This window comes from Paroedura picta, chromosome 10 (genome assembly GCF_049243985.1).
Source record: "Paroedura picta isolate Pp20150507F chromosome 10, Ppicta_v3.0, whole genome shotgun sequence".
Taxonomy (NCBI): Eukaryota; Metazoa; Chordata; class Lepidosauria; order Squamata; family Gekkonidae; genus Paroedura; species Paroedura picta.
Window position 1 is genome coordinate 38,145,960 of NC_135378.1, and position 24,880 is coordinate 38,170,839.

The window sequence follows — 24,880 nt, forward strand, 5'->3', positions numbered from 1 at the left end:
ATTAATTTTGGATGGCACATGATGTCCAAGTATATATTTAAAAAGCTGTTTCTACTACTCTGCTGAATTACTCGGAGCTAAATGTCATTCCTTGGCCCCAGTAATTCCTGAAATACTGCTCAACAAAAATCACAGGTATTTTGTTGGACCTGCAAACTGAATTTATACCAAGAAATAATAATACCCCAAGAAAACACTGTAGCAGTAAGCTTCAGATTCAAAAATGCACTTTGTCAAAATTTCCAAACACATGTAATAAATGTTAAGCCTCGAAACAGTTGAAGAATTAAAATATGAAAAAAATCACTGTATATCAATCCATAAGCAATTAAAGGCAATGCATTTCTTTGGAGAATTAATGACACGTTCTTCTGTTTTTCAATATTTAAACCTACTCTTATTCGTTAAAACATGCAAGGAAAAACTATCACTGATGAACTCAAATTAGTTTTGCCAGTAACTTCAGATTGATCGAAATGTACTAACATCTGCAAAACACAGCTTTCCACAAAGCTTAACACAAAGACTTTATTAATTGTAGAACTACCACACCTAAACAAAAAACATATGTTGTTCAACGATGTGCATGCAAGGCTACTGTTTCCTATGGTGAAGTGATACTGAAATTCAGAGCATTCTTAATATTTATATTAGCCTATTTTAAGTTCTCCAGACACTATCTGTACAGAACCTGTGCAAAGTTCCAGAGAGACCAAAACCCAAATATCCTCTCCAATAAAACACAGCTAATGTGCTATCACCTTGATCTGAATGGTCCAGGATAGCCCAATCTCATCAGATGCTGGAAACTAAACAGAGTCAACCCCCAGATAGTGTTCGGATAGAAGACCAACAAGGATGTCCACGATCCCTACACAAAGGCAAAAGTGGCACGCTAGTTTGGAATGCTTCTTTCCCTAAAAAACCTGATGGGGTCGCTATAACCTGACTGCAAGCTGATAGCCCTTCCCACCACCAACTTGCTATCTTTTTGGATTTATTCCAATGCCCCTTCCATATGGGATTTTTAAACTACTTAAACGACCTAAGGCAAATGGAGTTTTTCAAAAATGAAGTACAACAATAAAAAATTAGATCAAAACAGGACTTGGAAAGCCTTGATTAAAAGCTTCCTTTAACTATGGAGGTCAATATTTTATCCTTAAAGTGTATGAAACTTCAAGGAGTCAACTTCCAAAAGTCAACGTACTTTTTCACCATTAGAGTCCGCAAAACCTCAAAAAATTCTGGTTGCCTTCAGAAGCCAAAGCAGGTTAAACACATTCATATGAAAGGGACCCAAGTCTGTGGGGGACACCCTGACAATAATAGTAGTCTGTTTGGACAGAATGTACTGATTTTACAATGTCAGAGGTCCATTCCTATATTATAGTATCAAGTTAAGGTAAGAATTGAACCAGGATCTTGCTAGCCCACTGTTAACTGAACCACTATGTTAAAAATCAATGGGAATTTAAACACTTTATTGCATCCACTATCTGGGAAGCCCATTAATTGTGACTGATCTTACTTGAAAAATTCCAAACAACAACACTCATTAAATTCAGTGGGACTTACTGTCTATAAAATCTGCTTAAGATATTGGCCTTAAGGCAATAATGGTTATCTGACCTCCAATATTTTTTGAAAAAATATATGAGTATATTAATATTTCACTATGACTATTTGTTGATCTGCAGTAAAACAGAAAAATTGTACTAGTTTACATACACACAGCTTTTCCCTGGTGAATTAACATGGAAAATGAATACCGAGTACTATGTGGTACCCCATTCTTTTTTTTTTTTTGGTAAACTTAAAATACTCAGAAGCATTGCAGTACAATCAACCACTGTTATGCCATTAGCCTACTCCTATATCTTCCAATGGGAACTATGCCAATGCAACACTTTCCTCAATTTGTGCCAACAGAAGAAGAGTTTTATTTTTTCCCCCACAAATCATCAGAATAATTCATGTCTGCTTCCAGGAGTTAAAATAGTCTCTTCTGATTCAAGCACAGAAGGATGGAAGTGAGAAAAAATAATCCCTAGGTATTTATTGTACAGACTGCAAGTTATGAAACCCTAAGTTTGCCACAGCTACGAAACTGTACTTTGCCGCTCTACAAAATAGCTATTTCCCCTGAGAGTATTGTATAAGGCAGGGGTAGTCAAACTGCGGCCCTCCAGATGTACATGGACTACAATTCCCATGAGCCCCTGCAAGTGAACGCTGGAAGGGGCTCATAGGAATTGTATTCCATGGACATCTGGAGGGCCGCAGTTTGACTACCACTGGTATAAGGGATAGGTTTTCATTTGGAATATGAACTTTCTATACAGTCTCATCAATGGAAGCAGATTTAGGCTACCACATTAGACCAAAGAAATACACAACAGAATGCAATAATATTTTAAGATACACACTAAACTCAGAAGTTTCTTATGACTGAGTCCTTCTGTAATCAGTCAGCCTAGATAGGGAGTTCAGAGTACTTCATCCAAGCTCTTTGTAGTTGTGCAGTTTCTTTTTAATTATTATTCAAGATCAAGACAAATTAAGTTTTAGCAATGATGAAAAGTATTAGGTGAATGAAACCCACACTGTATTACGTGAATGAAACCCACACATCAACCTGCCTCGTCTGCAGAGTTGATAACAAATATCCAGAACAGGAATATTCCTCACTCTTTACCTTAGCATGAACTCACTCAGCAACTAAGCAATTTTTTTCTCTTCAGTCTGAGAATTCTGTTCTGAAGCAATTTAGACTTACAAGGGAGAGATTAAAAGATAAAGGTTTTCTTCTAATATTAATGTTTTGTGTAAAGAAAACCTTTCTCATACTGAGTTTTGATTACAGAGAGGTTAAATATTTCCGTGTACATTAAAAAAAAAGAACCATAAGGGATTCAAGTGCATCTACTCCTGTAACAAAGACAGTATGAAAGCAAAGTGATGCCCAGATAGTAGAATGCACTCTTCTAAAGTGGGATTCAGCCAGAATTGTGCAACTAAATTTTTTTTTACAATTGATTCTAACGGAACTATTTGTACATAGTTGGCATTACTAAATTAAACTTTTTGTTTTCTTTGGAAGTGGAATAGTCTACTTTTTAAACAACATGAGTTTCAGTCCACCTGAAAATGCACTTTTAATTAAATGTGTTTATGCATCATACCCATGGTACAATACAAGCATTTATGAACATCTAGGGGGGAAATACTGACAGATCTGAGCTAGGAATAGACAGAAGACAGCATGCAAATTTCACAGCAGGAATTTAGCACATCCACTATCAGGTCTGTGTTTAGGAATTTTTTTTTTAAAAAAACCTTGCAATTGCGTTAACCTTCCATTTTCAGAGTAATTAGTAGTACCAAGCAATTAAGAATGCGACAGCAATTATCAACTTACACATGGAAATTCAACTTTTCTTAAGTTTATTGTTAAACAAGAAAATAATTCTTAGAAATACTATTATAAATAAAATCAAAGCAATACATTCAGAAATTGCTTTTAAGTCTATCATTCTCAATGGAAGCTCAAATCAAGACACACCTCTCCCTTATTCTGTAGCTTAAATACAAATGTTAAACATGTACACGCGTTAACTTTTTCAAAGAGAGTCTTGTTTCCTCTCCAGCTCTTCCAGCAGGCTTCATTCAGGCCACAGTGAGGTCAGAGTTGTATGACCCAGCTCTCCAAAAAAACTTAGAGCCCCTAACACTTGTTTTGAAACAAATGACTTCTCAAGAAGCAGCACTGCTGCTATCAATCATCAACAAGTTAATTCTACATAATAAGGCAGGTTTAGATGCAGACTGATACATTGTGAAATGCTATATCTAAAATTGATTAGAACAGCACTCAAAATGAATGCAGACCTCCAAACCACTACTTTGCTCAGAAACATTAATCTCAATTATCAGAAAAGCTTCATAGTCGTAATGCCTGATATGAAGAAAGTATGAAATAAATCAAATTTTATAAGGCATAATCAAGTAACAAAAAGCAAGAAAAGAAAGAAAAACAGTTTCAGGCTTCTGTTATTTTCTGATTATTTAAAACAAACAAACACGGTGCTCTCATAACCTATATCTTCAACTGGCAACTGGCAATATCAACTTCATACGAACAGGGTGCCCTGAGAAAAACATAAAAAGAATATTTCTAAGATCAAAATGCAATATAAAGATAAAATTATTTCATGGTAAGTATGCCACTTTCCACTTTCAAGCTAATAAAACAAGAAATATAACTGCAGCCTCTGATTTATACAGGGTTGTTTGGAATAAGAAAGCATCTCTCTTTCACCTTAACAAACACATGACATGGTGGAGCTTTCTTTAAACAAACAGCTTCAACACCATCAAGTAACAGAAACTCTGGGTTCTGCATAACAAATATCAAGATCTTCAATATAGCTTTATCTGTTAAAACAACAAACACATAGAAACACAACCAATTGTTTAAAAACCGTTTAAACAGACTCATGAAAATTACCAATTTTTCTATACATATTTGAATCTGAGCGTACAACTACCCTTCTATCTAAATCCAAAAGCTGAAAAAATATGATTACAAAAGATCTTGATATTCCATTCTGCTATAATATGCAAAGTACTTATGCCTGTCTCAATGTGACTGCTTGGTAGTAAGTGATTTTCACCCCATGTTTTTAAAGTGTTCATGATGGATGCAGGCAACATTTATACAAACCACTGCCATGATCTTCCTTTCCTTGTGAACTACTCCTCAAAATGCACTGACTTAAATAAGGCCTGATGCCTCCAGGAACAGTAAGTATGTATTTTATCATATTTAATCAAAGGGTCATCTAAACCAATAAAAAGTGGTTCATTAACAATACTGGGATCTTATTTAGCACTAAGAGCAAGAAATAAAAAAGTGATATAGAAGGACACCAAATTTTGATGCATTCGTTCCCCAGTATTTTGCAAGGATATAAAACTTCAGTAGGCATCATTCTGTCAGTATCCAGAATTAAAAATATATATTTGTACAATTTCTTTAAAAAAAACCCAGTGTTTTGATACTTAAGTTTTATTTTGTTCAGTGAGCTGCTATGTTATTAGCCTTTGAGCCACAAGTTTATTGTGGCTTCTTTGCATAGGAAAGCTATGAAGTCATAGTATTAAATTGCTAACTGGATTAGACTATGATGGCAACATGCTCCATCGCGCAAAGAAGACTTCTTCAGGACATTCACATCCAACTTCTTCTGCTCCAGAGCAGCCCTGCTTACTGTATTCCGCCAGATGCCAGGACATACTTATTTGCTTCCCAAGAATATTTAACATGGTGCACGGAAGACACTTTCAGTATTCCAGCTGATGAAAGCTACAACTTAACCTACCACATAGTTAAGTCTACGTAAGCCAAGCTATTCCATAAATTCCATTGGGTCTTCATTGTCTTAAACTCAGTAGCCACAGTCTACTTAAAGAATGAATATGGACTATATAGCTTAGGTTGTCTACTATAGCAGAAAACAGCAGTGTTCATAACAGAACTCGTAAGATTATCTATGCAAGTATGTAGCCTCTGCGTATGCGGTCAAGAGTACCTATGGTGGCCTCGCAGTTTCCCCCCCTTAGTACAACATATAAATACACTGGCAAACCTCACAAACACAATGATGTAAGAATCCATACGTCTTCATATCATATCAATAAAATAAAATCAGGTCAACAATCATAAAGGTATTTCAGGGAAATGGGTTCCACATAAATCAATAGGACATGCTTCAAGAAAGTATCTCATCAGGTACAAACACACATAGCAATTCTGTGTCTCAGAACAAAATGCACCATCATGACACGGTTTAAATCATATGAAGTGCTTAAATACTGAAAGTCACTGCATTGGTATTACATCTACAGTAGCAATATAAAAATACTTTGGTACTTCACTTTGTGTTAATTTTAAAGTTATTATAACACTGATTAGATTGCATAATACAAAAGAAGAATAACTATCGGAAGATGATTTTTGCTGAGCTATCGAAATCCACTAATTTCTAGTTGGAAAGCATGTATTTTCTGCCGTTTTTAGCATACATCAGAAACAATGGAACAAACACGTTCTTTCTTTCTACAGAGGAGCAGAAAAACCAGGCAACGTCTGGAGGTCTATTTCCACAGCGAACAGACCACCCGGTGGACTCTCTCACTGCCTACAAAGGTTTGTCAAATACATTGTCCGAAGTAAGGTGTTATGAAAATAAACAACCTCAGCAGATCACACCACAGCTCACACAAACCATTCAAAAGTCTTCCAGGCAATGCTAGGACTGCCTACTTCAGCTTCCATTAGACTTACAAAGAAGAGCCTGGACTAACACAGTGACTTCAAAAGAAGAAGAAAAATTAGATTGCTGCTAGGGCATTATCCCCCCCCCCCCACCACCACCACCACCACCACCACCACCACCACCACCACACACACACACACACAAACCGGCCCAGCCACAGGGAGAAAGCTGGACTTTTGCTAGTTTAGAAGACAAATGTTTCGGTTAACTAATGCTTCTGTACACCTGGCTTGACTGGAAAAGGTCAATAAATCAGCAAAAGTGCAACCTGCTGAATCCTAAGAGGCAAAGCCCAGCTGCGGCTGCTCTGAGACCGGCGAGCCTGCCGGAACAAGCCCAAGACACCGCAGATGCCAACAGACGACTCGCCGGGCCCTCCCCGCGCGGGGAGATCAAGTTGGGGAAGTGCTCGGCCCCAACAGCCCGTCGCGCGCCCCCCGCTGCCCCTCCGTCGCCTCTTCCCCCGGCTCAGGCGCGCGGGCGCTGCTTCGCCGCAGATCGGGCACCGCTTGCCCAGGACGCGCTGGGCACCCCTCCCCCCCCCCAGGAAGGAGAGAGGGAGGGAGCGAGGCAGCCAGGCCTCCCGCCCGCCACCCCTCTCCTCTCCCTCCGGAAGCCGAGCATCAAGGGCTACCGGTAAAGAGGGAAAGAACAAAAGCGAAAAATACCCCCCCCCCCATACACACACACCCCAAAAAAGAAAGTTTTCAGGCGACTCTGAGAAAAACCGACGGACGGAGGTCGGAACTGCAGCCGGAGACGTTCCCCAAAGGCCAGTCTGGAGAACCGGGGGGCAAAATAACCCCCCCCCTTTGCCAATGCAACCCTCTCCAAAGCCCAACTCCCCCTGCGCCCCTCCGTTTCAGGCGCGGGCGCTAGGACCGGCATAGAGCGCGAAACGAAGCCACTTACCGGAGCGCCTCCGCTTTGGACTCTCCACCGCCTCCTCCTCCTCCTCTCCTCAGTTAGCCCAGCAGCGCCGAGAAGAACAGCGGCAGCAGCAGCAGCTCCGCGAGCCACGCACTTGGCCAATAACAACAACAACAGAGAATCGCGGGAAGGGGGACGGGGGCGGGAGGAGAGAGAGAGAAAGAGAAAGTGTTACAAGTTCCTTTCTTCGTCCCGGCAGGCTGGGCGAGGGGGTGGAGGGGAGGCGGCAAGCCCCGAGGAGTTCACTTTCTTGGCTGCGCTTTCTCCTTGGCGAGGAGCGCGCGCGGGGAGTTCATGATTAATTTTTGCTCGCCCTTTCTAGGAAGGCGGCAGGAAAGCGCCAGATAGAGCCCCTCAATAAAATGCCACGGGTGGAGGGGAGGGAGGGGGGAGGGGCAGAGGCGGCCGGGAGGATCTAATTGAAAACGGGGGGGACCCCAAAAGGACCAGGCGGCGGCGGCAGAAGCTGCCGTAGCTAGCTCCTGCCTCCCCTTGCCAGAGGAGGGAGACGGGAGAGGCGCCTACCACAAAGCGCGGGGAGAGCCATCCGGCCGGCCTGGGCACCGGGGGATGGGTCTGGCCATTTATAGTCCCCGGCTCCTCGGCGCGGGCGTTGGGCGAGTCGGCAACCACGCTCCTCCGCTGCGCTTTGGCCACCGAGGCGTCCGTTCCTCCGCCTGCCGCCGCGCGATGGACTGAACCACCTTCGCCTCGTCCCCTTTTCTCTTCCCCACTGCCTCTGTTGGTTAATGTAAAGCGCGGAGGCTCCCATGCTGTGTCCAATCAGTGCCTCCACTACTAGTGCCGTGATTTAGGGGTCATCCGTGAACAACACTTCACGCTGATGAATGGCTCTCTGCAGCTTTCTGCCCTGATGAGGGTGTCTGCGTACCGCTGATTGCAAACACTAATGAACTTACGGGGGCTCATTATACATGCGGCCCGACCCGCCGACGAGCGAGGGGAGACGCGGGCCGACGGCTTGCGCCGCTCGCGCTTGGGACGGCACGGATTGATTTCGATCTGTCTTCCTCTTCTTCGGGGGGGGGGGGGGGGTGCGGGGAGAGATAATCGATACATCAAGTATTGGCACACGACTGGTCGGGCACCTTGGCAGACGGGTGGAAAGAGGGGGGGCTGCTCCTGTCGGGAAAGGTGGCCTGTTTGTCACATGCTAGAATTTTATTTCTCCCCCCCCCCCGGTCGTTGTCGTTTGCAGGGTAGGTCGACGGAGGCACTGGAGCAAGGGAAGGTGGGTGGGCGAGCAAGGGACGGATACTGAAGCCCAGCAGAGGGCTGCTTAATCGGGCGCAGGGCGATTGGGCAGTCTGTCCTGGGGAACCCCGTAGAATTTCCTCCCGAATATAGGATTTGGCTGCGCGCGGCCCTTCCTCCGCCGAGCCTCAGAATAACCTGCGAGTTTGGGCCGGTCTGAAAGTTCAGTTCGTGCTCGCGCGCCTTGTTCTGACATCCCCCCGCCACCGGCCCGCTCCGAGCCAAGCAAGGACAGCGCGGTGATCTCCCGCGTGTAAACGGGCACCTGCGCACCAAACTACACGCGCCGGACCCTCTGGTTGCTCTACACCGGCTCACCGCTCAGCACTCGCAGCGAGCTTCGGGGGGCACCACCGCTCTCCCGTTCTCTCGAACCACGCATGTACTAGGGGCTACCAGTGCGCCCCCAAAAAGCATTGTCCTAAGAGTAAGCCTCACTGAATGGGGGCCTTACTCGCGGGACGCCTGCGGAAAGTTACGCTGCATGTTATCTTCTGCCTGATGTCCTTGTCCTTTCCCGGTTTATCCCCACTTTACAACACACTTTAGAGGCAGCCTGGGCTGCTTCATCTGCCCCCCTCCCTCCCTGAAAACTAACTAGGGGACAATCCAGGCCACAGAGAAAGAACCGTGTCCTCCTCACCCTATTGGGACCAACTAAAAATCACCCGCCAGCTAGTTTCACAGAAGTCCCCGTTTGCCCCCCTTTCCCTCCGGAAAAAAAAAAAGTAGGCGGCGGTGGGAAGCGCAGCGCTTGCGGAAGCCCCCTCGGCCAGTGGCTAGAAGGCCGTCTGGGATGCGGGAACAGGGCTGCTGCGCGCCGAGTGGGGCTGGCGTCCAGGGCAATGTTCTTGGGATGGGCCTCTTGTAACAGCGACAATTTCCCTGTGCGAAACTGGATAATCGAGTGCGTGACCCAGGTGCGTGGAAGAAGCCCTCCCCCCTCCCCAAAAAACCCTCAATGTGGCGCAGTGTAGGAGAAAGGGTCACGAGAATCATGCTTGGCCCCGTGCTTGGCAAGACTGCCTTCAGGATCATCTGCGGGGCTTGGGGCTCTGAGATTGGGGCCCCTCCTCGGACATTCCCCCCTAAACAGCGACAGAGGTGAACTGAGGGGAGACCAGCGCCCTTCGCAGAGAAAGGCAGCTCCTCCTGAGGATTTGCTTCCCAAAAGGCTGCCCCGCAGCCCTACGCTCCCCGCTCACCCAGGGCCACTTCAACCCTAACGTGGGGCGGGGGAAACGCGTACCGTCGGACCCAAGCAGCCTCCGGGCAGAGAAAGACTTCGGCTTGAGACTGGGGGAAGGGGGGTGAGGAAGTTTAGAGGAGTCTGTGTTTGGAGCAAGCTTGCCTTGAAGTAGTCAAGGCACAAACGGCCAGCCTTGCGGCTCGACACAGGCGCGAAGGAACCAGCGCCTCCCCAGGCCCCTCGACGGATCGGCCCTCTCCAGCCTCATCCTTTCGAGCGCGCGGGCTATCTTTTGAATGGCACCAAAAGGGCGAGGAGCACGGATTGAAACACGACGGCACCCACCCCGCTCCCTCCCTCCGTGCCTCCCTCCCTGTGGAGGACTTTCGCGAAGTCGTCGGGGCTTGCCCCCAAGTAATGCGTTTAGGACCGTCGGGTAAGCCGAATCCTGGCGGATGAAGCTTACCGCAGTTTAATTACGCTTTAGCCTTTAAGCTAATTTGAAGTGCGTTAAGTCACGTTCCTTCCAAACCTGATCTGGCTAATGTCGTCCTCGCTTTCCGAGGGCTGCCGCGGGACGTGACTGAACTTAAAGTAATAGTCACAATTCAAAAACTCCTGCGGTCGAGCCTGCACATTAGGACCCTCCCGTGTTCTAATAAACTTTTATTGGGTGGTGCCAGGTTTTGGGGGGAGGGGAGCAGTGGCGCATGTTCCCCGTACTCAAAGGGCCAGAAGCCTTCCCAGCCCCTTTGGCTTCTCGGTGTATCCAAGGGGTAATTAGAAGCAAACAGCAGGATTGGACCTCGACAGCAAGACATCCTGGCTCCTGCCTGCGGGATGGGACTCGTAAAAATGGGGAGGGGAGGGGAGGGGAGGGGGATTCCAGGCACTGGGCATGCACTTTCCAGACTTGTAAAATTGCCCTGGTGTGTCCCTTTTTGATGTGCCTCTTAAAGCCCCTTCCTCTGCCCTCTGGACAGGGCTGCTGGCTGCTCTGTGTGTGCCGGCGCGTTTCTGAAGGTACCGAAGTGCCTGCAACGAATCCCATCGCCTGTCAAATGGCATTGAAATACAACTCTGTAGCAGAGGAAATTGTTTCTAACCACTAAGTTTGCTTTGGGGGTATGCGTCAAGATTGTGGTTGAGAACAGTTAGATAAGAGAGGGCCTGGGCGGGATCAAGAGAGCCGGCGATGTGCATTACTGTGGATACGGATAAAGCATAATAATAATAAAAAAAGAAAGAGAGACAAGGGGGGAAAGCTTGTTTCAGTCGCTCCATCAATCTTACTGGCTGACCCTAATGTGACAGTTACAATTCCCATTTGTTCTTGGTACAATTAGCTTCATGGATCAGAGTTAACAGCTATTTAGGACTTCCTTTGGAAAATATAGCAGAGTTGAGTCATTTCCCCCCCCCCCCAGCTCCCCTTTTGCCCTCTCCCTCTCTGGGCATGTTTGCCAGGCCTGTCTGAGAGCATTCCTGCAGATCAGTCTGGTGTCAGGTTTCTCAAAGCCTCTCCGAAGATAACCCCCTCCCACACACACACACACTTCCTAATTGTACTTTAGTGTTACTTTTTTAAAAACATTGTGAGACAGTCTGGGTATCCATTTATGCCTAATGACAGGAAGGTTCCTAGCAGCTAAAAAGTCTTTTAGCTGCCAGCAGATCTTGCAGTGACCAATAGTTGCTGGTTGTCTGGCCTTGCCCTCCATTGCATGGACCCAAAGTGCTAGGAAAACAAACCTAATTGCCTCTATCCCCTACTCAAGGGGGGTGGGGAGGGGGGACTTGAACACTCAGCTTTGAATGGGAAAGAATGTTTACAATCCCAAACACACCTGATAGGAGAAGAACTAACAAAGTGGACTAATCCATAACATCATGATTTAAGTACTTAGATTTAAACCAATTACATTTGGGGGAAATTGCTTTAAATACAAAGGCTTAAAATAGAAAGACTTAAATAATACCTAAATAATTCTTCTAACCCTCCTCCAGTAAAAACAATGGAAGATTGTGCTGTTAACCTCAACCAGAGCAGATTTTCCTTGGTAAGTTTCAGGGGCATCCTGTTTACTACAAGCAAAACTTGGTAAGCCAAAACATCATCAAAGTTTTAAAAATAACCAATCAACAACCAGACATGAAAATACATCTGCACTTTAACACACATCCTTGAGTATAAGACCATTAAACATAGGAAGACTGACTTTAGATAAAATACGTTTAGAACTGGCTTATTTGCTTGGCAGTTGAATTATGTTAAAACTGTAAAACAAATATTCTGATCTGATCATCATCGGCACAGCCATAAAATTCAGTTGCTGTCTGCAATAGGAAGTGTGCCTTAATTGCCTTAATTAAGGCAAGCTAGGGTCCTACATATATCTGTTCTGGAACCACAGAATGTACTGATTATCATACAAATCAACCTTTAAATGGGGGTCATGTTTTTCTGCTACATTAGCTTGTGTTCCACAGCATAAACTAGTGCTGTATAAGAGGTTAACCTTTGGTGAAAGTGAGGTACTTTAGTTTCACCCAATCACTGACCCTCTTTACTACTGGCTGATAAAAGAGCCAACTTGACAGAGTCCACACAGAGCTCGGAAGTGAGAAAGATTCCAAATACTCTTCCTGCTCTCAGACTGGCTGCTATCAGCTGAAACAACTTGCTAGGTTTTATACCGCTTAATTGCAGTTGCTACAGTAGCTACAAGGATCAAGGTGTGTTTTGAATTAAAAGATTTAATTACTTCACATGACATTTCCCTCCTATAGGTTTACACATGAATATGGGGGAGGAGATGCTTCTGCTTTCATGTCAGATGCTACCTGAAAACATTTCATTATAATACAGTTGCTCTTTGTTTTGTATGGACGAGAGCCATCCTGACTCCAGATCATGGAGAAGCCCATGAAACATTCTTCAGGTTTCAAGGAACCCCAGAAGTGGCATGATCACACAGAATATGGTTGGGAAGCATTGTTGTGTAGAAATCCCACCTGGGCACCCTCCCTTCCCATTCCGTTGAGGCCTATCATTGGCCATTTTGAGAGCGGGGGTTGAAATGACCATATATTGTCTGATCAATTTTTAACAGAGTTTTAAAAATATATTAAAAATGAATTAACCCCCAGCCATTAAGAAAACACTTCCAGGGCTGTCAAGAAGCCCCAGGGTTTCATGAAAACTGGGTTGAGAAAGACTGCTCCAGATACTTGAGTATCTGGCCCTTAAAAATCAAGTTACGTTAAATTAATAAAGGAACTTTATATAGTAGACAGAGACTCTGAACTACTGTTCTTTTTTAATTCTTTCACTGCCTAGAATATCTATACCTTCTTTTATCATTAAGGGTATGTTATCATCGAATACCATGAATGGCAGCAGGTTCCAAATATATGAGCCCATTGTAAAACAGACACAAGTGTAATGTTCTCAGGTAGTTTAAGCACTTTGGAAGGGAGCCAGCCAATTTTTTCAGTGCCTAGAAAGGGAAGATGTCCCAAAAGGCTATGCGGGGATTCATGGGACTTGCATGTACAAAAGAATATGGTATGTAGTAAGTAGGAGAATTAGGTAATGTTGAGTGAAAAGCTGTCTAGATTCAGCCCTTTAAAAAAACCCTTAAATACACATATTAAGATAAAACTACAACAATAAATAAGCCCTGTTTTACTGGTCACATACAGGTTGGGTTCTGCTGAAGATTTCTACTGAAAGGTGTGGGGGGATTTTCAGAGATTGCCCTTCTTCAATGGTAGACCTCCAATTCGTTGTTCATATTGTTTGAGATGGGGTAGGCAAGTCCCCCAGAGCAGCATTTCAGAGGAAATTCTGGGCCACAACAAGAAAAGGGAGGCAAAATGGTTATACTCCATCAGTAGACCTTCTCAGCAGATGTAAGTCACAATTTCACATCAAAGGGATGGTATTATCAAGCTGATCTGCATGCTATCAGACATTGTAAAACTACATAATTGCTTGTAATTCCCATGATAGGAAAATGGATAAACAAAGTATGTAAAAACCAGTAGGGAAAACTATAAGGGCGTGAGTGTAGGTCTCGTTTTCCATCCCCGACAATTTTCTCTTTGCATTCCCTGAAAGCCCCCATAGCCTGTTTCTGATTCCTTTTCTCATTCCCATCCACCAGACAACCCACTTTATCTGCCCTTCAGAACTTTCCTTCCTCTGTGCACTTCCTGCTCATTGTGCCAATCACTGGCCTGGATCCATATGTGCAAAATTTGCAGTGGGCACTTCTCTTCCCCTTGCATTCCCTTCTCCACACAATTTCCTCTTCTTGGAGACCCCCTTATCTTCACCTTTCCATGCTTTTCTCCTCACTCCCCAGTCCTCCTTTCATCTGACTGCTATCTGCAGCTCTATTTGCTTCATCTATACTCTATCTTGCCTGGGACCCAAATCAGTTTACCTTCTCTCTTCCATTTTACCCTCACAAAAAAAAAAACTTGTAAGGAAGGTTAGGTCGATAATGTGTAACTGAACTACCATAGCTATATAGAGATTTCAAACTGAATCTCCCAGATGCTAGTTCAAAACTGTAACCACTGCACTAGCATTTGGGGGTGGGGGTGAACAGTAGGAAGCAGGCAGGCTTAGGTGAGTCATAAAAGTTAGGTGGTAGCAAGCTGTCCAGTGGTTGCTGCCAGATCTGGCCCCAATGAGTCTTCCCTCAGCAGCTAAAACAGCCCTGGAAATACCCCCCCCACACACCTTTTATTGAAAGAAACCAATGTGGGAAGGCTAGCAATATTATTGTGGTTGCCTAGCGATGGCTACTGAGACCATTTATTCTTTTTTTAAAGATACTGGTGCTGCTTCTATTATTTTGGAAGGAGTTTAACCCTCATTTTTTTAATATTTCAGAATATTCTGCAAACAAGTGGCTTTTCTTGGGTTTTTAGAACATCTGTCTTTTCTGGTCCATGGCACCCTTGTCCAAGTTTAAATATCTACAGATGGGGCAATGTTGAGAATTATATGTATGGATGGATTCTTTTTACCCACTGTGATTCAGTGAATGTTGTGAATGCTGACAGTGGAATGGGGAAAAAAACATATTGAATATGGGATTCCTTCAAAAAATGCCCTCCAACAACAGCAAAACTCTGTTTCACAACTTTCAGAATCTGCTTTGAACATCTAAAACCTTGATAAACAATGTTATGCTCTTCTCCCTATGTCCTTTTGCACATTTGCTAACTAATACCAACTCTGTAAGGAGCCTCTTGTGGCGCAGAGTGGTAAGGCAGCTGTCTGAAAGCTTTGCCCATGAGGCTGGGAGTTCAATTCCAGCAGCCGGCTCAAGGTTGACTCAGCCTTCCATCCTTCCGAGGTTGGTAAAATGAGTACCCAGCTTGCTGGGGGGGTAAACGGTAATGACTGGGGAAGGCACTGGCAAACCACCCCGTATTGAGTCTGCCATGAAAACGCTAGAGGGCGTCACCCCAAGGGTCAGACATGACTCGGTGCTTGCACAGGGGATACCTTTACCTTTTTACCAACTCTGTAAAATACTGTAAGCCATCCTTCTGTTAACTGAAAGAGGGACTGTATCTCTGCAGATCAGTTAATGTTTCCCTGTATTAATCCCAGTACTCCTAATACACATTGGAGCTAAAACAAACAAATAAACAACAACAACAACAACAACCTATCACAATTTCAAAAATCAGTTAACTTTATTTCAAGATGTTGGTTTGTTTATGGGGGGGGGCAAACTCTATACATTGTAAAAGGTTATGCTTTAGTGACCTGTTATATTGAAATAGAGGTGTCCATGTCCTAAAAGAAATATTGTATAGCCACTTCTCTATGTGTTGTGATTTTAGAAAGGTGTACCTAAGGAGGAACAGTTTTCATTAATAATAGTGAAAAAAAATTCTGAGTTCATGACAGTAAATGCTTATTAGTATAGAGTGAGTTTGACATAAAATCTAATTCATGAAGTTACTATGATCGTTTATTTTTTACCCAAATTGTATTAAAAATTGAGTTGCCATGGTGGCCAAGAAATGTTTATAAAGTTGCTTAAAACTTCTTTTATCAAAACATATTTGGAAAAAATAATATTCCTATCAACACCAGCTCAGTATCTAAAGAAACCACCAGGGCAATCCAATGCAGAGTTACACCACTCTGAGTCAGCTGAAATTAATTGGCTAAGAAAAACACAACTCTACTAATTGCATCCTCAGCCATGTGAAATGTGTAACATCCCCCCCATTTCAAGTTGCTGAATTCCACACAAAACATACCATTCTGACTACGTATTTCATATAGCAGTTGGCTAAATGCAATATTAATATAAATTGTATTCCCAATTTCTTTGGAGATTTAATTGTAAAATAAGGTAGGCCTTAGCCATGTTGCTTTCATGTCTATACTCTGTCAGTATAGTGGCAACACATGCTGTTTCTGCCTGTCCAGGAGAACTGTTTCTAATTGATCTGACATGGAATTTAGTTGGAGATGTGTATGTTGCAACCTAAGCACCATCCCTATATGCTTTGTAAAATGATCACCATATGGACGTTATTTTAAATATCTAAGGTTTCCAGCTATCAACCTTGGTTAAATTGAGCTGCAAATTTGCTTCAAATTACATTTCCTGATATTGCATAATTTTTGCATGTGTGGGCTACGTCTGTACATTTTTTAATGTGCAGATTTTTTTCTTAAAAGTTTGTATAAGGGAGACAAAATATTCAGAACTACTGCTGCTTATTTATACAATTAAAATATTCTGCTTGTATTGTGGGGATTTAATAAAGGAAGCTTAGCTAAATGGGATGTACCATATTTGAAGCTGCTAGCTGCAGACAAAAATTCATTCAGCCTTCCTTATTTGGGTAAGGAGCAATTATGAATCCTAAAATTCTACAGATTGGCTCCTATTTTAAAATTTAAAAGGTATGGCAACTCTTTGTTATAGTTAATAGTACTAAGTTATGAATGCTGATGGCCTTCCACTGCAGCCTTAAATTGCCTTGAAAAAGATACAGTTTCTTTAATTAAAAAAGCTGCACTGAACTAATCCCTCCAGCTGAAAAAAGAAAAGTTTTAAGCAATCTCTTTCTGCTCTGGGAGAGAAAAGCAGACAATACCATAACAGATCAGAAACATAAGCTATAGTGTGCAGCCAGGAGCACAGCAGGGAACTGAATACTGCTCCGACTGTGTCATTTTTTAATCCCCCATCCCAGTTTTCCCCGTCTGACCTCATGCTGAGATGAAGTTATCACAGAAGACAGCTTTACTCTTACCAATGAATCCAACCCTGGATCTGTATTATCCTTAGCAGATCAAAACACCGCTTTCATCAAATAGCATTATCTGCATAAAAGGCATGCAATTGCCTGATAATTTCACCCAAACTATGCTATTCATTTAAAGGACAAGAAGAAAAATGTAATTCATTCCTTTTCTTTTTCCTGAAAAAAGCTAACTTATACTATACCCATGGGAACTTTTCCTTTTTTTTAGCACAGGATCTCAGAAAGGAGTCCATTAAAAATGCCTCCCCTCCTGTTTACTATTAATTATTACAGGTTTTCAGTGGAGCTTGACTGACAAAAATATAAAGCATACAAAAAAATGGAACTGACAATTTATAAGGTGTTCTACGGCCAGGATACTGTTTCCTTTAATTATGCTTTTATTAGCTTACAAATAATGCAGTCCCATGTGACGTATGATACAAACCTATTAGCTAATGGCATATTCTACAACATCAAATCTGATTTTTTTTAAAAAAAAATTGTGCATATCTTAGCTAGATTTTCCACAAAAATTAAAATATTATTTGCAAACCTATAACGTAATGTTGATAATTTGTATAGATAGGGAAGTTTTCATGTGACACATACGGTTGCATGTTAGGGACACAAAATGAGCACTATGTTGAGTGCATGCTTTGCTGGGTGGATATATTTATAAAATAAAGATGGTAAATCAATGGATTAAACCTACTATATTAAGTCCCCATGATCATACAGTGACAAGAATCCAAAATGCTACTCTAGGCATATCCTAGGATTTGTGCATGCCCAGGAACATATTCTTTTGGCTTTGAGCACCAGACCTCCAACCTTCCCTCTTCCAAACTGCTTAAGACATTTCTCTCTTTCAAAACAAGTTTTCTGTGGACCATGAGGGGCCCTTCTCCAACAGACAAGACCAAGGTCACTTGGGAATGCAATGTTAGTCACAGAACTCTTTGGATCCAGGCCAGAGAGACTTGCTTGTTGTGACTGACTAGCAATATTTTGAGTCATGACCACATGTCAAATATAACACAATGATCAGCAGTTTGGGGTTGGTAGGTTTAATCCAACATTCCAGAGCACAGTCCCCTGAATTTTCCCCAGTTGGAATCCTGATCTTAAACAGTCACACAGCCTGAGCTGTATGGGAGAGTGGTATAAAAATCCAATAAATAAACAAGCAAATAAATAAGTCTACTGATATCTGCAAAGTTGCCACCCCTGCCATTCACAGATGTGGGACTCAAAAAAGCTGCCATGACATACAAAATGCATTAGTTTTGTTATTACACCACTTCCGACAGCACTCAAAAACCCCCACTATTGCAGTGAAGTTATAAAAATTAATCACATGGCATCAGTTTTCACACCGCCACCTCTGCATGAGGCCCCAACGGCTGGAAGTCAGCATGCACAGCAGCTACCCCACAGGAAGTGGTTAACAGAACAGACTTTTCTTTACACAGCAATTTGTTGAGAATATCAGTGCAAATTAGGAACATGGCTAAAAATCAAGGACACTCTAGCATTCTCCGTATGGGCTGCAGTTTGATCACAAACTGAAACCTGCTTTCCCCATTCTTGCCTCTCGTCTGTCATATCTGTGATGAAAAGTTAAAGCAATAAAAATAGACATTTCAGTCCCATTGGTGTATACCTTGTCTCTTCCTCTTCTCAAAAGCTCTCTATTCTAATTTCTAACCATCGCTTTTATGTTTGGGCCTGGATTGCAAATTGTTAGTGCATACCTGTTTTCATACTGCTTTCTCTGTTGCTGTTTCCTTCCACCACCCAGTTTCCAAACACAAAAAAACAACAACCCATGAACAAAAAAGGTGATCTTGATTCTTCTGGGGAGGGGACGCAGAAGATGCATGGATTATCTCTCTGTGTTCCAGTCTCCCTGCCAGTCCCAAAGCCAAGCATATTAATTATATTTACATATTCTAGCACAGCCACATGGTAATTGTAGTTTAAGTCAGTAATTTCTAACCATCCCTAGCAGGATGAATGCTATCCCTACCAGTCGATTAACATCATCAATTATAAGGGTGAAAAAAATCACATTACAATAATTTTGAATATTTTGTGTTCCTAATTCCTTGGAGGAATGGGGTCCAATATTTATTTTTACAGAAGAAAAAGCCAGTAGATAAGAAAAAGCAAATTAATATAAAAGGGTATGCTCTACATTACAAAAGTTATGTTGTTTAATTAAATATGTAAGGGAGCATGTGGGTTCTTACCTTCACTTTTATACTGGTTTGCTAAATGAAAATAAAATTGTTTACAAATATGTTGTATTTTGCACACCTGAGAATTGTCGTTTGATCCAGCATGGTGTGAGCATATACCAGCCTAATTATCTGCTGGCCAGATGCAATTAACTCTAAAATAGCAGATTTCACGTGATGCACAGACTACCTATAATGACCCCCAGTAATTATGAGCGTGCACCAAAAATTTCAACTTGGTTAGCAGCCACGTTGAATACTACCACTGCGTAGATGCCAAACAACTACAAAGTGCTGTACATTTTGAACTGTGAGCAAATTATCAAAGCTGCTCAGTGGCAAGAGAGAACAAGCAGTATGAACAAGTTAAGTATGGATTTCAAATATGTGATTTAAAAATAACCAATTATCCCTGCTCAAATTGAGTGTGAAACTTCTCTGTACTATTAATATGATATTTAAGTAATTATAAATAATGTCAAGGACCATGTAAATGTTTTAAATTGATGCAAGAAAAATCAGCATCCTGTTTTTATGCCCTCCATAACAAAAAGCAAAATACTCACCAAATTCCAAATTATTAATCACCATATCTATGATATTTAGGAATAAGTCAATACTGAAAAAGAGGTACCTGATTCTCAAGTATCTTGTAATGTAAGCAGAGCTAGAAAGAAATCTCTGTGCTGCATTAGAGAGACATGAACTGTTCTACTTCCTAAGATACAAAGTTCATATTAGCTCATGAGGTAATATGCCTTAATGCTCCTCTAGGACTGAAAGTCCTTTGCTGAATATTGCCCATTCAGTTCTTGGGTCAGCTGAATAATTTAACAAACTCTTTCATAAGGCACTGGAAACATGAAGGATTTGCAAGGAAGAACAGAAAACCTCATGTGTTATCCAGAGTCCCCTCCCCCCTCCATTTCTTCTCATCTTCAAAGGCTTGCAAAAATATACTATTTTTCCTGAATCCACAGATAGTTTTCAAAGTTGCAGGAAAGCAAAAGGAAGTACAGAGTAAATTAAGAGCAGTTCTAAAGATATCTTTCAATCTTTAGTCATACTATCCTATGCTAAATTACAAAGTTCAACGAGAAGTGTGCTTGCACACAAAAGCTTATATATTATCTCGAATAAAACTTTGTTGGTCTTAAAGATGCCACTGGACTCAGACTTTGTTCTGCTGCTTCAGACTAACATGGCTACCCAACTGAATGAATGTTCAATGAGCTTAGAGTGGAGTTACTCTACAAGGGATTGTAGAACAAGACAGTTCTGTATTTTTATCCTGCCCTTTGTTCAAGGAGCTAAGAATGGTGTACATGACACCCCCTCACAACCACTCTATGACTGAGGTTATGCTGAGAAAGAATAACTGGCCAAAGGTTACCCAATAGTATTGAGGGGAGGAGTGTTGGCAAGTAGCCCTAACCTGGGTAGCCCAGGCAAGCCTGATCTCATCAGATCTCAAAGTTAAGCAGGGTCAACCCTGGCTAGTATTTGGATGGGAGACCTCCACGGTGCTCTAGGTTCATGATGCATAGGCAGGCAAGGGCAAACCACCTTTGAAAATCTCTTGTCTGGCTGCCAAACAATCCTGTACCTCCTGGCTATGCCATAGATGATAAATAAAATAAATATGGTAACTCTGATTCTAGCCCAACGTTCTAACCACTATTAGAGAATTGTTCTGCAGTAAGCTGTTTCTGGACTGTAGCTTTAGAATAACTGTGGAGAATTCGACCTGCCCTCAGTGATCATTGATAAGGCATCTTTTTCAGGTAGAGTGTGATCCATTGCAAGCAGAATAGATACAAAAAGGTCACTGGGCAACATAAGTCAGGGAGTGTTGCTGTGAACCTCACACCTTTATATCAGTCCACACTGTTCACTTAATAAGACAAACACATTGTGATTCAAGGTCTTATATAAAACAACCATGAGGGTGCTGTACAAACTTTAGCTTGGATACAGATTCATGTTTCCATGTGCAATGTTCCTATTTCTTGTTGCTAGTAGCAACCCCAAATGCCCCTCACCCGTGGAAAATGGTGCTCAGTGGGTAGAGGTTCTTATGGGCAAAGACAAATTTGTTTGAATCTAACTCCCTTATAAGTTTAGAATGATGGGCCTACAGCAATGTACATGAAGGTGTGCCTCATTATTCTGGAGACCGGCTCAGTTTTCGGAAGTACGAGAAGCAATGCTTGAGGGGATTTAATGGAAGTGATTTCTTTTCTACATCTAAAGTTTAAGACAAGAACTATTTTTCAGACAAGATTTTAATATATATTTTTAAATGGCAGCTCTTTGATGTTGCTCGGAGGTTTGCAACTCCAGCAGGAGTCTCTCAAAAGCTAAATTAGCGGCCCTGGCATAGGCGTCCCTCAAAGGTGCATTACAAATTTATCATATATAGATACACTCTGAAATTTTAAAAACCTCTGTTAAATCCCAAACACCTTTTCCCCCAAATCACCATATAATGTAATCAAACTGTCTGCTTCCTGCTTACCTCAAGACAAATGTTCATTTCTAAGTTTTAAAATGGAAATCTTTTCCATGGAGCCTTAATTGTACGACAGGAAAATTCATGTGAATGCGGTCAGCAAAACTGGGACCTGCCTCTCTAAATACTATTCCTCATTTGAATGGTAGACTGTGCAATTATAATGGATTTTATTCTAATGGAAGATAGCTCCTTACTGAATGACATCATTTGTTTTGCAAAAGATATACTGTTGGACTGGGGCAATCAGACCAAGTTCTTTTTGTCAACCTAATGGTATTACTAATTCCCCAGTGAGTGACCTATTATGTACACATTGATGCAGTGCTGTGTAGTCCTCATCATTCTGTTAAAGATTTAGGGCCTTGTGCATATTTGTATACCCAAAGTGGAAGAGGCTGATATGAAGGACATGGATGAAGATCTGTGTAAGCTATTTTATCCCAACAAAAATGTTTAAGTTACTCAACCATTGTTCCCAGATTCCTCACACAGCATTGCATAGGGACAGATTACTGCAGAAACTGTGTGTCTAGAGTAGTGGGCCCCAACCTTTTTATCACTGTGGACCGGTCAATGCTTGACAATTTTACTGAGGCCGGGGGGGGGGTAGTCTTTTGCCGAGGGACATCGTCGCTGCCGGCTGAGTACCTGCTCTGCTTGCTTTCCCGCTGGCGCCCCTGACTTCCTGCCACCCACTGAGGGGCGCTGCCAGCAGCAGCTGCGCAGTGCCATGCTGAGGGGGAGCCCCAACCATGGCAGCTGCCAGAAAGCACCAAAGGTGAGCTGGCATCAGAGTGGCAGAGCAGCCCCCAAGGCAGCAGCCGGGGAGGAGGACGAGGAGGAGCCACGGCCTGGTACCGACTGATCTACGGACCGGTCCCGGTCTCCGGCCTGGGGGTTGGGGACCACTGTCTTAGAGCAAGTAAGAGTGCATTTTGTCTTCAGCCTTCCAACATGTTCAATAGGTGACCTCAAAATAGCTGTTTTATTGCAAAGGAAGTTCAGGAACAGACTGGAAAGGGAAATTGATGAATTACAAGTTATTACAACACTAAAAGTAATAACCCACTTCCCTCCAGAACTTATTGGTTTCTTATCTCAGTGCATATATTAATCACACTGAATGCTTACATCCATTTTCTCATCATGAATAACTATATATCCTCTTAAGTTTATTGTATTTCTTATTTGGAATAGCGGATTGAAATAGTTATTGTAATGTAATGAATAGTAGAATGTAATGTAATTTGGAATGGTAGACTGGAATGTATTTCTCTAGCCTAGGCCCATTCTGCACACATAGGATAATGCACTTTCAATGTGCTTTGGTAGCTGGATTTTCCTGTGCAGAATAGGATAATCTACTTCTAAAGTACATTGAAAGTGCATTATCTATTGTGTGCAGACTAGGACTGACAAGGGAGACATAACAGTACATTACCAATTAACCCACCTTAAAGAAACACATACTGTTAGTTACCTCCATGCTTGAGAGAAGATGGATGGAGTGTAATAACAGGGTCTCAGTTACTCTCAGTATTTCGTAATTAACGATAGATTTATACATCAAACTCCAATGTTTATTAATTTATTTGTTTCACTAAGTTTTTCTCTGGAATTAAATCCAAACAAGTGGTGACCATATCAACTAAACTTGTTATTCCTGTTTGGTTGTTGAATCTGTTAAACAACTTCATTACATTATATACTAATTTGCTGCTCATCCTCTACCTGTATGTGAGGGCTAGTAACTTCCATTTCAATATATCTGAAGAAGTGTGTGCGCACGGAAGCTTATAACTTGAGTAAACTTTGCTGTTCTTAAAGGGGCCACTGAACTCAAATTTTGTTCTGTTGCTTCAAAAAAATATGGCTACCTACTTGAATCTATCTAGTTTTCTCTATGATAATGTGAAATATTTCATACAAGAATCATATTTATTTGTTAACAAGAAGATCTGCTGAAACATGAACATAGAACTACAAGTCCAGGACCATCAAGGATTTGTGGGGGTCATCAAATTTTTTCCCTTCTCCATTATTTCCTCTTTCCATTCTTTGTCATATGACTTTTATTACTCTTTTATTACTCCCTTTTCACCATCCAACACAATAGCCAATCCTACTTTTATCTGCACTTCCTCTTTTCAGCTTTCTCTCCTTCTCTTCCATGCACAGCCTTTTCTAAGGAAAATTCAGTCCATGTTTGTTTGTTTGTTATTTGATTTATAGTCCACCACTTCCACATAATGGCTCGTGGGGGTAACAGTCATCTCTTATAATAAAACCCTGTACAATAAACATAAAACCCCATTAAAACTGACCCATATGATGACCAAATTCCCCCCCCCCCCGCTCAACTACCTCAGGAGGGCTGCCACAGACATCCTGATATTCCGGCTAATTCCGGGGGGGGGGGGGCCTGGAGCTTATTCGCCCTGATCTTGCCCAACAACCAGCCAGAAGAGCTCTGTTTCACAGGCCCTGCAGAACTCAGAAAGTTCTGTCAGGGCCCTCAGCTCTCCCAGGAGCTCATTCCACCAGGTCAGGGCCAGGGATCTCCAATAGATTTGTACCTACTAAGCAAAGTACCTGGCAAGGGACATAAGAAGGTAGGCGGTGCCAATTATGTGGGGCCCAGACCATGGATGGCCTTAAAGGTTAACATCAAAACCTTGAACCTGATTCAGGTTGCAACCGGCAACCAATGCAGCTGCCCCAGCACGGGCTGGATACAGATATCCACAATGTTCTATTGAGGACCCTAGCAGTCGCATTTTGCACCAGCTGCAATTTCCAGATCAGGGTCAATGGTAGGCTTGTGTACAGCAAGTTACAGAAATCCAGTTTGGAGGTGATCGTTGCATGAATGACTGTGGTCAAGCAATCTGAGGACAGATAGGGTGTGCTGTCCTCTGGCTGCACAGTGGCAGCTGGATGGGAGGTGCCTTGGCTGCAGAGCCAAGCCTGAGTCACCCCACAGGGGCAAGGTCAGTGTCCAGTCCGGGTCATTACACGTACAGAAGCAAACAGAGTCAGGAGCGAGGTGAATAGTGGTTGAGGGATAGCCGAGGTTAGGATCCAGATAAGC

General features: G+C 42.5%; 1 protein-coding gene across 24 annotated transcripts in view; it reads right to left on the reverse strand.

Annotated features, from left to right (window-relative positions):
• Positions 1 to 24,880, reverse strand: part of TENM3 (teneurin transmembrane protein 3) — a 1,688,047-nt gene that overhangs the window by 479,597 nt on the left and 1,183,570 nt on the right. For 21 of the 24 annotated variants that reach the window (XM_077302333.1, XM_077302356.1, XM_077302355.1 and 18 more), the window contains one exon: positions 7,254 to 7,364. The exons of 1 other annotated variant lie outside the window; for it this stretch is intronic. The gene's annotated coding sequence lies outside the window, so the exon portion shown is untranslated. Of the gene's footprint in view, positions 1 to 6,609; positions 6,741 to 7,253; positions 7,365 to 7,796; positions 7,972 to 24,880 lie in introns of those variants that run through there. 2 more of the 24 variants (XM_077302336.1, XM_077302337.1) reach the window with 2 other exon arrangements.